Source organism: Haliotis cracherodii, unplaced genomic scaffold, assembly GCF_022045235.1.
Source record: "Haliotis cracherodii isolate W230 unplaced genomic scaffold, xgHalCrac1.p SCAF_3, whole genome shotgun sequence".
Classification (NCBI taxonomy): Eukaryota; Metazoa; Mollusca; class Gastropoda; order Lepetellida; family Haliotidae; genus Haliotis; species Haliotis cracherodii.
The window spans coordinates 66,045,045-66,062,745 of NW_027266286.1; the positions used below are offsets into that span (position 1 = coordinate 66,045,045).

The 17,701-nt window shown below is 40.8% G+C and overlaps 1 protein-coding gene across 3 annotated transcripts in view; it reads right to left on the minus strand.

Moving 5' to 3' along the window:
• LOC139474406 (metabotropic glutamate receptor 1-like) overlaps positions 1-14,400 on the minus strand; it is a 65,405-nt gene extending 51,005 nt beyond the window's left edge. The window contains exon 1 of one of the 3 annotated variants that reach the window (XM_071257416.1): positions 14,160-14,400. The gene's annotated coding sequence lies outside the window, so the exon portion shown is untranslated. Of the gene's footprint in view, positions 1-7,470; positions 7,486-7,608; positions 7,639-14,159 lie in introns of those variants that run through there. The other 2 variants (XM_071257419.1, XM_071257418.1) reach the window with 2 other exon arrangements.
• Positions 14,401-17,701: the final 3,301 nt, after the last annotated feature.

A 17,701-nucleotide genomic window follows, 5' to 3' on the forward strand; every position in this document is an offset into this window, starting at 1 on the left:
AAGAGACACCAAACCGGCGGCTGGTTGGTATTCTCTTCCTATGCAAACACAGTGCATTCTGACAAACCGAGGGGTTAAACAAGAGAAGTTTCGCGTATCGACATTCAGAGTTGATTGGATGCCAGTGACTGAGAGAACACGTGGTAGTTTGTGAACATGATGTGAAAGGCTGACCTTACTAGTAGGTCATCCAAGCAGCAGTAAATGAAGGACCACACTCACATCTGCTAGCTCTAATCTAACAGTTAATGATTGCACAGAAACAATGTCTCACACATGCCACCCATCACGGTGTCTAGACTCTAAACCGTTGAGCATAGGCTTCAATACTCGAATGCTGTGCACAGTGGTACTGTACGACCATAAATGTACGACTCCTCGAGTAACAAATTGCTAAGTCGTTGAAGCAATAATGAAACTGCTGAGGAGGAAGTAGGGCGATGCAGCCAATGGTAATACAAGGCATCAGAGACAGTGAAGACAATGGTAATACAAGGCATCGGGGGCAGTGAAGACAATGGTAATACAAGGCATCGGGGCAGTGAAGACAATGGTAATACAAGGCATCAGAGAGAGTGAAGACAATGGTAATACAAGGCATCAGAGACAGTGAAGACAATGGTAATACAAGGCATCAGGTACAGTGAAGAAAATGGTAATACAAGGCATCAGGGACAGTGAAGACAATGTGAAAACACAGAATCAGGGACAGTGAAGACAATGGTAATACAAGGCATCAGAGACAGTGAAGACAATGGTAATACACGGCATCAGAGACAGTGAAGACAATGGTAATACAAGGCATCAGGGACAGTGAAGACAATGGTAATACAAGACATCAGAGACAGTGAAGACAATGTGAAAACACAGAATCAGGGACAGTGAAGACAGTGGTAATACAAGGCATCAGAGACAGTGAAGACAGTGGTAATACAGGGCATCAGAGACAGTGAAGACAATGGTAATACAAGGCATCAGAGACAGTGAAGACAATGATAATACACGGCATCAGAGACAGTGAAGACAATGGTAATACACGGCATCAGAGACAGTGAAGACAATGGTAATACAAGGCATCAGAGACAGTGAAGACAATGGTAATACAAGGCATCAGAGACAGTGAAGACAATGGTAATACACGGCATCAGAGAGAGTGAAGACAATGATAATACAAGGCATAAGAGACAGTGAAGACAATGATAATACACGGCATCAGAGACAGTGAAGACAATGGTAATACAAGGCATCAGGTACAGTGAAGACAATGATAATACACGGCATCAGAGACAGTGAAGACAATGATAATACACGGCATCAGAGACAGTGAAGACAATGGTAATACAAGGCATCAGGTACAGTGAAGACAATGGTAATACAAGGCAACAGGGACAGTGAAGACAATGTGAAAACACAGAATCAGGGACAGTGAAGACAATGGTAATACAAGGCATCAGAGACAGTGAAGACAATGGTAATACAGGGCATCAGAGACAGTGAAGACTGATAATACAAGGCATCAGAGACAGTGAAGACAATGTGAAAACACAGAATCAGGGACAGTGAAGACAATGTGAAAACACAGAATCAGAGACAGTGAAGAAAATGGTAATACAAGGTATCAGAGAGAGTGAAGACAATGGTAATACAAGGCATCAGAGACAGTGAAGACAATGGTAATACAAGTCATCAGAGACAGTGAAGACTGATAATACAAGGCATCAGAGACAGTGAAGACAATGTGAAAACACAGAATCAGGGACAGTGAAGACAATGTGAAAACACAGAATCAGAGACAGTGAAGAAAATGGTAATACAAGGTATCAGAGAGAGTGAAGACAATGGTAATACAAGGCATCAGAGACAGTGAAGACAATGATAATACACGGCATCAGGGACAGTGAAGACAATGGTAATACAAGGCATCAGAGACAGTGAAGACAATGGTAATACAAGGCATCAGAGACAGTGAAGACAATGGTAATACAAGGCATCAGAGACAGTGAAGACAATGTGAAAACACAGAATCAGGGACAGTGAAGACAATGTGAAAACACAGAATCAGAGACAGTGAAGAAAATGGTAATACAAGGTATCAGGGACAGTGAAGACAATGGTAATACAAGGCATCAGAGACAGTGAAGACAATGGTAATACAAGGCATCAGAGACAGTGAAGACAATGGTAATACAAGGCATCAGAGACAGTGAAGACAATGGTAATACAAGGCATCAGAGACAGTGAAGACAATGATAATACAAGGCATCAGGAAGAATGAAGACCTGTGACGACAATGGTAATGCACGGCATCTTGTCCAAGAGAAGACAATGAAAATACAGGGCTAATTGAATTGGTTTCAAAACGTGAAAATGAACACTAAGGATGTCAAAAATATCAAACAGTGACAAAATGGTGAGACAATGAAATGGAAAATGAAAACAACCAATAGCAGCAGGGTCAATGAAAACAGTCAATGGCAATGGTGGGAGTCAGTGATGACAATTTAAACAATAGGAACGGGCTCAGTGGTGATAATCTAGTCAATAGCAACCAGGTTTGTGGTGATAATGTAGTCAATCAAAAAAGCAGAGTTGATGGTACGAATCCGACTATATCATGAGCATGTGTTTACGAATCACTATCAAATAGTGATGATAATAGGTGTTTGCGAAAAGGTGAGCGTATCCTGCCCCATCGGTGGCAACCGTCACAAACACATGAAAAGGCAAGTAAATTGTTCACCGAAAACAGACACGGGAACATTTGGTACAAGTCACTAGCAACGGGGTCAGTGATGACAATGTAAACAATAGCAATGGCGTCAGTGATGACAATACGAACAACAGCAACGGGGTCAGTGATGACAATGTAAACAATAGCAATGGCGTCAGTGATGACAATACGAACAACAGCAACGGGGTCAGTGATGACAATGTAAACAATAGCAATGGCGTCAGTGATGACAATACGAACAACAGCAACGGGGTCAGTGATGACAAAGCAACAATAGCCTCGGGGTCAGTGATGACACAACAACAACAGCAACGGGGTCAGTGATGACACAACAACAATAGCCTCGGGGTCAGTGATGACACAACAACAACAGCAACGGGGTCAGTGATGACAATGCAAACAATAGCAATGGGGGTCAGTGATGACAATGCAAACAATAGCAATGGGGTCAGTGGTGATAATGTAGACAATAGCAACGGGGTCAGTTATGACAACATTATCAATAGTATTGGGGTCTGTGATAACAATGTAAACAATAGCATTGGGGTCAGTGATGACAATGCAAACAACAGAAACGGGGTCATTGATGACAATGCAAACAATAGCAATGGGGGTCAGTGATGATAATGTAGACAATAGCAACGGGGTCAGTTATGACAACATTATCAAAAGCATTGGGGTCTGTAATGACAATGTAAACAATAGCAACGGGGTTAGTGATTACAATGCAAACAATAGCAATGGGGGTCAGTGGTGACAATGCAAAAAATAGCCTCGGGGTTAGTGATGACAATGCAAACAACAGTAACGGAGTCAGTGATGACAATATTATCAATAGCATTGGGGTCAGTGGTGACAATGTAATCAATAGCAACGGGGTCAGTGATGACAATGAAAACAAAAGCAACGGGGTCAGTGATGACAATATTATCAATAGCATTGGGGTCAGTGGTGACAATGTAATCAATAGCCATGGGCGTCAGCGGTGACAATGTTAAATCAAATCAATCCACAGCATCGGGGCCAATGATGACAATGTAAACAATAGCAACAGTAATTTGGGGATAGATCGCTAATTTTATGTAATGGCGATTAGGTGACTTACTCAGAGAAGTGAGAATTTGTACATTACAAGGAAAATGTTATCAGAATATAAATTATGTTACAGAGAGTAACTAGTCTCGATTATCCAACGAAACAGATTCCACGGGGCGTACAAGGCAAATCGCGGGAATGATTATTCGAGTGGATTAATAAAATCAGTGATGACACCGCGAAAACAATAACATCGTGAAGTCTTCAAACATCAACGATGACAATTTAGCTCTTTATCAATCAAGGCAATGTGTCATGCAAATGACTGTATCTACACACGTGTATGCTATAAAGGAAAGCGTTCAGGGGGACACATCAGAGCGAGTGAGTTTGGTTTAACGCCGCTTTCAACAATATTCCAGTTATATCACGCCGTGCGAGGAAAGCCCCTAGTGATGCAGGTCTCAGCCTTTTACCACTTCAATGAAACCCACGAGCTCTGGTATGGTGCTGGCAAACCTAGAAACATTATTGGGGCGAGCCGGGATTCGAACCAAAATAATAGGTTTCCGGCGTGTCCAAGGGACGCAACTCAGCACAGCGAATATTGTAGCGCCTTAGACGACATCAGAAGGCTGTATATGTATTGGATGTATTTAGCAATATTCCAGCAATATCACGGCGGGGGACACCAGAAATGGGCTTCACACATTGTACCCATGTCGGGAATCGAACCCGGGTCTTCGGCGTGACGAGCGAACGATTTAACCACTATGCTACCCCACCGCCCCTTTGTACATGTATGATAAATGGTACATTTGGTAACGCCTAGGCTAGTCGAGCTCTACTTTGCATCAAGATGTGCTGGAAACAAGAGAGTGCACTTAGCATCCTCGAAAATGAAATGCTAGTGGGTCACACTCGACATAAGACGGAAATGTAGTTGAAAAAGATAACGTTAAAAGGAATGGTATCATGCGCTTCCAAATAAATAATTCTACAAACTATTTACTTCACATGATCGAATCCTCAACATGCTCCTAAAGCATGCTTTCCTTCATCCCAGTAACAAAAGCCAAGTCGTGACTGTCGATAACAAACAGGAATCTCGCCTAGTTTAGTACAATTTTATAGTGCCGGATTTACATCCGCAGAACAACCATAGGGCTACTCGAGGCAATGGCGATTAGCTTTTTATGTCTAAGGGTATAAGCACATGGGTCCTTGGAGACGCTTCAGATTTGTCTTTTGGTGAAAGTATTGAAAATAGTTGAGATTGCGCAACAAAACTGGATTATTTAGGTTAACGTGATACGAGTGCGCATGCTCGGGAATGATCTGTTCGTCCTATGTAAGACGTTTCTTGTGAGATACACAGGGATTGTTGTGTCTTAACCAGAGCCACAAATAACTCATACGTCAAGCGCAGGAGTTCATTTGTGTCCAATTTCAGACAACAATGGCCAATAATGTCCTGGTCGGTTTCCTTGCACGGAAAAATCTCCGGTCAATAGTGGGATTTGAACTCAGGATTGAATTACATGTAACGTTATTGGGAGGTTATTTTCTCATGTGTCTGTGGAGCTTTCTCGGTCTGTGGAACAGGTAGCGAGTGAGTGGGTGAGTTGGTGGGTGAGTGAGTGGGTGAGTTGGTGGGTGAGTGAGTGAGGGTGGGAGAGTGAGTGGGTGGCATTTGGTTCTGTGGTTGAGTGGGTAGGAGAATGAGTGATGGATGGATGGGTGGGTGAGTGAGTTGGTGGGGGGTTGGAGGTATTTAGTTGAGTGGTTGAGTGAGTGGGTTGGTGGATGAGTGAGTGAGGTTGGGAGAGTGAGTGGGTGAGTTGGTAGGTGAGTGAATGGGGGGTATTTGGTTCAGTGGTTGAGTGGGTAGGAGAATGAGTGACGGGTGGATGGGTGAGTGAGTGAGGGTAGCAGTGTGAGTGAGTGAGAGTGTTGGTGAGTGAGTCAGTCAGTAAACAACACATCGCTATGGACAGACAGACGCGTGCATGTTTGACGAGGGATGCCTTCTGGGATCACCAGTGGAGTACCTGCTTTCACGTGTTCTATAACGTTAATAAATGAGAGAGTAATGGTTTAGACCGATTGTAGACATATCACGGCGAGGACACTCAACAATAGGTTTCACACACTGTACCCATGTGGGCAATCGAACCCGGGTCTTTGATGTAACCAGCACACTTTGTACCACTGGGCCACCCCACACTGTGTCATTAAGACCCTGTTGGCAATATAATGTCAAAACCACTTTTAAAATGATCATGAATATAAAACCACAGAGTTACTCAAACATTGATTTACAATGTTGCGTCTAATAACAGTGAACAGGTGCTCCCGGAGCTTCCATCGAGAGACTATACCAGAGCTAAGACGTTCTTCAGGCGATACAAAGCTTCCCCCTTTTTACCTAAACATGTGTTCAAGGGGCTAGACTTACCAAGACGCGTTGCAGTTAAGGGTAAGGATAGAGAGGGGTCTGTTTGGTTATGTCAGGGTATTCTCTCACGCATACCGGGTTACGGGGTCAACGTGGGCGTCTTTGGGGGCAAGTCTGTGAGGCCGCATAGGCGGGGGTTCATCGGGTATATAAGGGGGCAATTTATACTCCGCGGTTCAAAGTCATGCTTGATCTGATATCAATGGTAGAATGTTTGCCAAGAGAACATATTTACTGATCATAACAAATGCATTTCTGACAAGATTTGTTTTTTGTTTTTTTTAATATTTGTGACTCAGCAAGTTTCATAACATAGTTGGGTTGCTGTGTAATCATTTCTAGTTCAGCAGTGTAAATATACGGGTGCATATAATAACGGCAACAGGGTCACCTGTAGTCACATGGTCACGTTCTGGTGTCAATAAATAAGTAGGCTTCACAAAAACAGTTGTATTTCAACACAGTTTATGAAATAAAAACTCAATAAATAGGGTATGTATCGGTTAAAGACATACCCGGGAATCGTTTACGTTTAACGTTTTGAAACCTAAAATGGCGAAGTTTTAGTGTCAGCTAATGCTGTGCTTATGGAAAGCTTGCAGTATCAATATTTTACTTGCAATCTGACCTCATATGAGCTTTGTAATTTCATGCGAAATACCTTAGGGGAAAGTAGTGATCATGGTATACTATATGCTTGGTATAAATAATTAATTATTTTAAGTGACGCAACTGTCAACGGCTTCCGTGACGTCGCCATCCATATACAGCAGTAGGTCTGCTGGCACAACATCGTGCACTGTATATATCTGCGAGTGACGACAGTGGAAGATTTGTATAAATTACACGCTGACCGCTTTGTCATTGAAACAGGTATAATAATCATGACACGGATACAGTGTATTGACTCAATTAAACATTCACCAACAGAAATGCGCTTCAGACAAATCATTGTTATAGACACGTTTATAAATAAATTCTGGTCCTAAAAATATCATGGGCGACAGTTTTCGCAACAATGTAATCCATAGTCTGATTGTGGTTATGTGAGTCGATGGCGATAATCTGCCATTTTTCATACGTCTTTAATACAACACAATATACACAAATACCTGAAAAGGGGGGTCGCGAGATCACCTCGCCGGAGTGAAAACATCCTGGTTTCCATCACATGTAAGATCCAGGGATCGAACCATTGAAGACGCACGACCATTTGCAGTACTGATATGTACACACACATACTTACCAAATACGGTTAAATGTCACCATAGGCGAACTTTCCAGTATATTGAATTTTCCACAAATCCGGATCAATAATACTTCAACATCACTGCTTGTTTAACTGACGGAAAAGAGTTTTCTCGAGTACAAGCTTTGATCTTACCGTCAACCCATCCTTTATCTACTCCAAGTGGGGTTGGAGCCAGCTACCCGTGTCACAGGCTTTCTTCGGCGTGGAGGCCACAAGTGTCAAACCAAGCATTGTGTCGTCTGCGCTGAATGTCGTCTGCTTCTACCTGAGCCAGGTGGGCGCCGGCGTTTGACGAGTGGTTCCGATGCTCACCTACCAGCTAGATAGAATGCTGATCAAATATGTATGGGGCCTCACGTAACAGCGAGGAAGAGGCGCCCTGTTTTAAAACGATATGTTATCGTCACTGAGTAGCGGCCATCCAGTGACACGGATTCGAACACAGACGCACAATCGCTATCAAATGAAACACTGCCCTTTACAATAGCTCTCTGTCGAGAGTCACTAGTTGGTCAACCTGCACATGAGACTCGGGTACAAGCATTTCCGGGTAGATGACGAGTGAGAAGTGAAGTCAGTCAATGAAAGACGAGGAGTAAAGCCGGCGTTGTGTACAGCTGAATACATGAGACCCCAGGGACGAGCGGTCACTGTGCGATGATTGTCTGCCTACTGCTATCAGCTGCGACGATCTAGCAGGGGGAGGAACACAGAACAGCCGTGCGTGTGTGAGGAAACTAAGTAAAATGACAGGGATGTCATAAATTATGAAGCGAACCTCCTATCAATGGCTAATAGTATGACTTCGTCTTCATTGTGATGCGGAGAGCGGCACTGAAGCCATCCGTAATCAGTAGGGCTCAGGCTGGGATTACCGAAAGCTGGTCAAACTCCGTACAACTGACCCACAGCTTACCAGAGCCTGCACTGCCTGTGAGCGTGAGTGTTGGTACTGTCGGGCAACTACAGTTTAAAGCGGTAAATATAGTCTATAGCACTGGCACTTTCCGGCAAATACAGTTTAACACGGAAAATATAGTCAATAATACTAGCAATGTCCGGCAAATACAGTTTAAAGCGGTAAATATAGTCTATAGCACTGGCACTGTCTAGCAAATACAGTTTACCGCTGTAAATATAGTCTATGATACTGGCAGTGTCCGGCAAATACAGTTTAAAGCGGTAAATATAGTCTATAGCACTGGCACTGTCTAGCAAATGCTGTTTAAAGAGGTAAATATAGTCTACAGCACTGGCAGTGTCTAGCAAATACAGTTTACCGCTGTAAATATAGTCAATAATACTAGCACTGTCCGGCAAATACAGTTTAACGCGGTAAATATAGTCTATAGCACTGGCACTGTCTAGCAAATACAGTTTACCTCTGTAAATATAGTCTATGATACTGGCAGTGTCCGGCAAATACAGTTTAAAGCGGTAAATATAGTCTATAATACTGGCACTGTCCGGCAAATACTGTTTAACGCGGTAAATATAGTCTATAATACTGACACTGTCCGGCAAATACAGTTTAACGCGGTAAATATAGTCTATAATACTGACACTGTCCGGCAAATACAGTTTAACGCGGTAAATATAGTCTATAATACTGACACTGTCGGGCAAATACTGTTTAACGCGGTAAATATAGTCTATAGCATTGGCACTGTCGAGCAAATACAGTTTAAAGCGGTAAATATAATTTATAGCACTGGCACTGTCTTGCAAATACAGTTTAACACGGAAAATATAGTCAATAATACTGGCACCACTGTCCGGCAAATACAGTTTAACGCGGTAAATATAGTCAATAATACTGGCACTGTCCGGCAAATACAGTTTAACGCGGTAGATATAGTCAATAATACTGACACTGTCCGGCAAATACAGTTTAGAGCGGTAAATATAGTCTATAATACTGGCACTGTCGGGCAAATACAGTTTAAAGCGGTAAATAAAGTCTATAGTACTGTCAATCTTGGGCAAATACAGTTTAAAGCGGTAAATATAATTTATAGCACTGGCACTGTCTTGCAAATACAGTTTAACACGGAAAATATAGTCAATAATACTGACACTGTCGGGACAATACAGTTTAAATCGGTAAATATAGTCTATGATACTGGCACTGTCGGGCAAATACAGTTTAAAGCGGTAAATAAAGTTTATATTACTGTCAATCTCGGGAAAATACAGTTTTACGTGGTAAATATAGTACATAATACTGGCACTGTCGGGCAAATACAGTTTAAGGCTGTAAATATAGTCTATGATACTGGCACTGTCGGGCAAATACAGTTTAAGGCGGTAAATATAGTCCATAACACTGGCACTGTCCGGCAAATACAGTTTAAGGCGGTAAATAAAGTCTATAGTGCTGGCAATCTCGGGCAAATACAGTTTAATGCGGTAAATATAGTCTATAGTACTCGCACTGTCTTGCAAATACAATTTAACGCGGGAAATATAGTCCATAGTACTGGCACTGTCGGGCAAATACAGTTTAAACGGTAAATATTGTCCATAGTACTGGCACTGTTCGGTAAATACAGTTTAAATAAACCATAGAACTGGCCCTGTCGGGCAAATACAGTTTAAAGCGGTAAATATAGTCCATAGTACTGGCACTGTCGGGCAAATACAGTTAACGCAGTAAATATCACCTATAGTACTGGCCCTCTTGGGCAAATACAGTTGAAAGCGGTAAATATAGTCTATAGTACTGGCACTGTCGGGCAAATACAGTTTAAAGCTGTAAATATAATCTGTAGTACTCGCAGTGCTTGGCAAATACAGATTAAAGAGGTAAATATAGTCCATAGTACTGGCACTGTCGGGCATATATAATATATAGCGTTAAATATAGTCCATAGTATTGGCACTGTCCGGCAAATACAGTGGAAAGCGGTAAATATAGTCTATAGTACTAGCACTGTTCGGTAAATACAGTTTAAAGCGGTAAATATAGTCTATAGTACTCGCACTGTCTTGCAAATACAATTTAACGCGGGAAATATAGTCCATAGTACTGGCACTGTCGGGCAAATACAGTTTAAACGGTAAATATTGTCCATAGTACTGGCACTGTTCGGTAAATACAGTTTAAATAAACCATAGAACTGGCCCTGTCGGGCAAATACAGTTTAAAGCGGTAAATATAGTCCATAGTGCTGGCAATCTCGGGCAAATACAGTTTAATGCGGTAAATATAGTCTATAGTACTCGCACTGTCTTGCAAATACAATTTAACGCGGGAAATATAGTCCATAGTACTGGCACTGTCGGGCAAATACAGTTTAAACGGTAAATATTGTCCATAGTACTGGCACTGTTCGGTAAATACAGTTTAAATAAACCATAGAACTGGCCCTGTCGGGCAAATACAGTTTAAAGCGGTAAATATAGTCCATAGTACTGGCACTGTCGGGCAAATACAGTTAACGCAGTAAATATCACCTATAGTACTGGCCCTCTTGGGCAAATACAGTTGAAAGCGGTAAATATAGTCTATAGTACTGGCACTGTCGGGCAAATACAGTTTAAAGCTGTAAATATAATCTGTAGTACTCGCAGTGCTTGGCAAATACAGATTAAAGAGGTAAATATAGTCCATAGTACTGGCACTGTCGGGCATATATAATATATAGCGTTAAATATAGTCCATAGTATTGGCACTGTCCGGCAAATACAGTGGAAAGCGGTAAATATAGTCTATAGTACTAGCACTGTTCGGTAAATACAGTTTAAAGCGGTAAATATAGTCTATAGTACTGGCACTCTCGGGCAAATAAGATTAAAGCGGTAAATATAGTCTTTAGTTCTGGCTTTCTCGGGCAAATACAGTTGAAAACGGTAAATATAGTCCATAGTACTGATCCTGTCGGGCAAATACAGTTAAAGCAGTAAATATTGGCTATAGTACTGGCACTCTTGGGCAAATACAGTTTAAAACGATAAAAATGATCTATAGTACTCGCAGTGCTTGGCAAATACAGATTAAAGCGGTAAATATAGTCCATATTAATGGCACTGTCGGGCAAATACAGTTTAAAGAGGTAAATATAGTCTATAGTACTAGCACTGTTCGGTAAATACAGTTTAAAGCGGTAAATATAGTCCATAGTAATGGCACTGTCGGGTAAATATAGTATAAAGCGTTAAATATAGTCCATAGTACTGGCACTGTCGGGCAAATACAGTTTAAAGCAGTAAATATAGTCTATAGTACTGTCGGGCAAATTCAAGTTTACTGTTTAGTCGACAGGGTAGGCAGTACTGGTACTGCCTTGCAATATAATATACCTTGATGTCACTGTCTGGTCACATGCTGTTGGTGTTCTCATACTGTATCGATTTCTTGTTTAAACGTATCCAGTGTTTTGTTGTGTTTTTGTTTGTTTTGTTTTTTAATTTTGGTTTTTTGTTGGTTTGTTGTTGTTGTTGTTGTTGTTGTTGTTGTTGTTGTTGTTTTGTTTTTGATTGTTTTTGTTTTTGTTGTTTGTTGTTGTTGTTTTTGGGGGGGTTAACGCCGCACTCAGCAATATTCCAGTTATATGACGTCGGTCTGTAAATAATCGAGTCTAAGGGTCACTGATAGTCGTTCCCTTCAGTTGTAAAACAGCTGCATATTGTGTTGACTGCCCATACAGATTAAATACGGTCTTGCGAAAATTCGCGAAGTGCTTACTTCCTTTTTAATATATAGTTTCACGGATATAACCTACATCTGTATGTGTCGTCATTCGCATCACTGACAGATCCAGGGAAGTGTGTGGGGATAAGGACCCGGATTTGCCACTGCACAGGATGCTCAGTTTATGACTTTAATAAAGATGTAATTAGTGCTAGCAAACATTAAGCACAAAAAACACATGGCAACTGTGATGTTTATCAATACCTCTGATGTCTGTGTGTTCGGATGACGGGGTTTAGGGTGGCGTGCAAATCAAATGCACAATGGAAGGAAACGCACCAGGAACAAACTTTGATTCTTTGATGATTGGCTGTTTGGCCCTTTGCCATAGTACTTTGCACTGTGAGTCAGATGGTTGTAGCTAGCATTACATAATGACAATTATATAAACCCCCAAAAGCAAACTATATCAGGTAGAATATGCTAAAAGAGGGAGCCGTTTGTCTGCACCACAAAGTGGGCCTATGATTTTGTATAGAGATTAGATATTTTATCAGCTACAGCTACAAAACCAGACAAATTGTTTTTATATGAGCCTTATTTTTATTTTTAAGAAAACCTTACAACAATGTTTCTCTCCAACAGTCTGGAGCATAATTAAGGAAGTAATAAGTGAAAACGTAGTTTCTACATTATTTTTTCAAGAACTATCGGGAACAATTTATTTTTTTCAACTAGGTTGGAATTTCTAGGTTCGATCGTAGCGCCACCAGTGTCTATTACGAGTTATGTCCCTTCAGGAAGGAATAACTGAAAATGTAGTTTCTACAAAAAAATTCAAGAACTTTCGGGGACAATTTTTTTTTTTTAAACTAGACTGGAATTTCTGTTCTCGATCGTTGCGCCACCAGTGTCTATTACAGATTATGTCCCTTTAATGCCGGCGTTAAGTTCAGATCTAAACTTGTTGAGGAAAATGTCTAAATTCGAAACAAAATACACATGTATGACTCCCTTCTTCTATCAAAACACGTTTAGTTTCTAAACACATGAAAGATATCTTCTTACAGCCTAAACACCACCCAAACACACCCCATAATCTAAACATGTTTAGAAGATGTTTAGAATTTAAACACGTTTACGACAAAGTGTATACCATTACGTATTATTGTAATAATCTAAACAAGTTTTAATAAAGTGTATATCATTGAGTATTAAGTCAAATACGGATAAGATGTATAATATATGTTGAAATTAAATGTACAGTCAGATTCACAGGCGCATGCATAACACATATACCACCAGTACATACAACGATCTTGGTACAATATTAACTCATATACCACCAGTACATACAACGATCTTGGTACAATATTAACTCATATACCACCAGTACATACAACGATCTTGGCACAATATTAACACATATACCACCAGTACATACAACGATCTTGGTACAATATTAACACATATACCACCAGTAAATAAAACGATCTTGGTACAATATTAACACATATACCACCAGTACATAAAACGATCTTGGTACAATATTAACAATTTAATGTACAAATAAACCAAGCTGAGATAATGGTGACCGAAAAAACGACAATTGTGACATCAACAACTTCCATAGCACGGGAGGTTGCGAAAAGGACTTCAAAATCAAGATTGCAGGTTCGTATCCCACCGGGGTTATTAAAGTTTTGTGTTCCTAAATGTGTTTGTGACATTTCTGGTTACTACGATAAACCCTTAACTAACACACACACACACACACACACACACGAACGCACACACGCACGCACGCACGCACGCACGCACGCACGTGAAAAACACAATCTCAAACATGTTTAGACTCTAAACGGGTCAAAATTAGGGGACAAAGAACGCGCTTAGGAGCTAAACATAATTAGGGGAGAAATCACTGAAATTCAAAAGTCAATATTACATCTACTGGCCTAATAAGAAATGCTTAAACGATCTCGACAACGACTTACTCTACACCAGAGAATAAGTAAACACAAGAACGCCAGCAGTAAACTTTTCTTACCTTATAGGAGAAGAGTGATCACATGTGACGGAGAGCGCTCTGGGCTGGACAATGCGCACATGCAATGGATGTCATAAAGCATTACCTTCCATTACGCAAGTAGCGATTTCCGCGATATACACAACTTAAATTGTAGCAGCTATGAATGACAATGTTGAATATTTGCATCCGCGTGAGAATATCAAAGGTTTCTAACAAGTTTCTGATGTGAAACAATAATAGCTGTGTCTCGTGAAGTGGGTTAATCATAGCGTCAATGCAGTTACAGCAGGATGTTCACGGACCAGGACCTGTCTGAATCCTGAACTAAATAAGAGTACGGGTTGGTATGTGTGTGGGAATTGTAGGTGCGGTGTGTGGTTATATGTTGTCCCCTGAACGTGAATATTATAAGGTCACATTTTCATAATCGATGAAGTTACCACACTGTAACAAATAGATCGTAAACACGAACCTATACAAACGATTATTGCCCCGTGTTTTGGTATGATCGGGATTGTGTGTCACGGTAGACTAACATCTAGTCTCTGAAATGAACATATCGTAAAGAAAAATAACAGTTGTTCAATTATCTTAATAAAAATATAATAAAAGGGAGCCCAGAGACTCTCTTGATACTGAAGTAATCTAGACTTGCCAAAAATTATAGACTCGCATGGGCTGTATTTGATATATATTTGTATCATGGGCTGTAAGACAGACAAGTGTCACGGCTAAACGTGTTTAGGTTCTAAAAGCTGAAAGGCCCGTATACCCCCTTAAAATTCATTGTGGTAATTTAAACTGGGCGGTTTCTGGATTTTTGTTAGCATTTAATTAGATTACAGAAGTGGGTGTGGGTGTTGGTGTGGGTGTGGGTGGGTGGGGCGGGGGGGGGGGGGGGGGGTTCTATCGTAGTAATCAGTTGTATTTTCACTGTCAGCTTCCGTTTCCTGTATGGGAGAAGCACTATTAGTCGTACGGCACTTTAATGAACACACGACCTTTTAAAACTCGGTACGAACCTGCAACCTCCTGATTTGTGGTCCTCCACGCTACCACCTGCGCTACGGATCGAAACTGTTATCACACAAATCAATTTTCCTAGTCACCATTACCTTAGTTTATCTGTATATTTTTCTAAGTTAATATTGTACCAAGTTCGTAGTAAGCCCTGGTGGTACATGTGCTATGCAAGTGTCTGTGAATCTGATTAGCACATCTAATTTCACTATCTGATACATGTACATCTTATCGATACTTGACTTAATGCCCAATGATATGCAAATTACTTAAACATGTTAAAATTCTAAACACGCTTAGATAATGAGGGTAATACACAATGATGTGCATTTTGTCGTTAACATGTTTAAACGTGTTAAAATTCTTGTTTCAACACAAAACATGTTTAAATTCTAAACACTTGGATTATGTGTTTAAGGAGTGTGTATGCTGTGAGACTATATAGCCCATTACATTAGCTAGACCCTATAAACGTGTTTACATTGAAAAAAACACTAAATGTGTATATTCCTTTTAGATGTCTTTGTGACCCGTGAAGATCCGGGTTAGAATATGTCTTCAGCCACTCATGCTTGTCATAAAAGGCAACTATGCTTGTCGTAAGAGGCGACTTACGGGATCGGGTGGTCAGGCTCGCTGACTTGGTTGAAGCATGTCAACGTATCCAACTTGCGTTATTCGATCACTGGATTGTCTGGTCCAGACTCGAATATTTACAGACCGCCGTCAGATAGCTGGAATATTGCTGGGTGCGGCGTAAACAACAAACCAACCAACTTTGTGTTTACATTCTAAGCGCAATTTTACAAGGAGTGGTTCAGTTATAAATAATAATACCATGGCGACCCGATTATAATTACTGGTTAGACATGCCGCTGAGGTATTAATCAAGGGAGATGTGACAGTGAAACATTGTTTGCGAGTGAGTTGGATTTGAACAGTATTCCAGTAATTCACGGCCTGCCAACTGAATGAGGGAGGAAAGCCGGAAGTGATGCAGGTCTAAGACGGTTACCGATTTGGTGAAACACACAAACAAACCTGACAAACCTAGAAACCTAATCGGTGCGAACCAGGATTCTAACCCTAGATCATATGTGTCCGGCACGCCCAAGGGACGCAACTCTGCACATCGAATTGCCGCGCTTTAGGCGAATGGGTCACCACTGACACCACATTGTTGGTGTGTAATGTCTGCAATAATTTACTGTGTTATATGTGAAAATGGAATTGACAGACAAAGAGATATTTGAAACACCTGTACTGTTAATAATGTGTTTAGAATCTTAATAGAAACCTATTAGCACGTTCCATAACGCGATTAGAGGTGAAAACATGTTGAAATTGTAAAGATGTTTAGCATTGTGTTTGGAATCTGAACATGTTTAGATTATTGGGAGTCTGTGTTTAGTCGGGCGATACTGGTCATTTTTAGACCTAAACACATAAACTTTCATTACTTTGGGGATTAAAACACTTTTCTAAAAATGTTTTACATGTCTTTTCTAGGCGCCCTGGTCGAATCAAATTTGCTGGGAGCCATTTTGACAGATACTTCAAAATATTCAAGATATTCCCTTCTCGTCGCTGAATTAATGTTTTAATCAGAAGTAACATGGGTGAGTACACAAGTACTCCTTTCACTGATGTTTGTTTGTGTTTTTTTTGTTATTATTATTATTGCTGTTGTTATTATTATCATTATTATTAAATTAACGTGAGAGTGTATAGTTTGGAACACATATAAGCTTTATGCCCAGTGAAGATCTGGGTTGCAATTGGTCTTCAGCAACCCACGTGTTTTTCCCCGTGAAGAACCGGGTTACAGCAACCCATTCTAATCGTAAGAGGTGGCTAACGGGATCTGGTGATCAGGCTCGTTGACTTGGTTGATGCATGTCATACCATAGATCGATGCTCATGGTAACAATCACTGAAGTTTCTGGTGCAGACTAGGTTAATTACAGACTGCCGTCATATAGCGGGAATATTGCTGATTGTGACGTTAAACAAACAAACAAACAATTAAAGAAGCATGTAAATGTCACAACTGTCAAATTATTTTTTGTCAAACGCTAAACGGAATTACTTTACTGATGACTTTTCATTCCCATTATCATCCGAAATATCCGCGAAAAGTCGACCGCCTCCGTGGCCTAGTGGATAGAGCGTTAGTCTGGAGAGTGGGTAGTCGGTTCTCTGATCCCTGGCTGCGTCATACCAAAAGAGATCTTAGTGCTAAGGTGATCGTAACTCCCGTACCTTAACATAGACTTACGACAGTCGTAGCGCTAAGGTTGTTTTGTACAACGGCACCCTGCGCCCACTTGCACAAAGCGACCTTAGCGCTAAGACTATTGTAAGCCTATGTTATAGTATGGGAGTTAAGATCATCTTAGCGCTAAGACTATTGTAAGCCTATGTTAAAGTATGGGAGTTAAGATCATCTTAGCGCTAAGATCGCTTTGTGCAAGAAGTAGATGATCCGGGGTAGAATAGGTCTTCAGCAACCGATGCTTTCCGTAAGAGGTGTCTGTCTA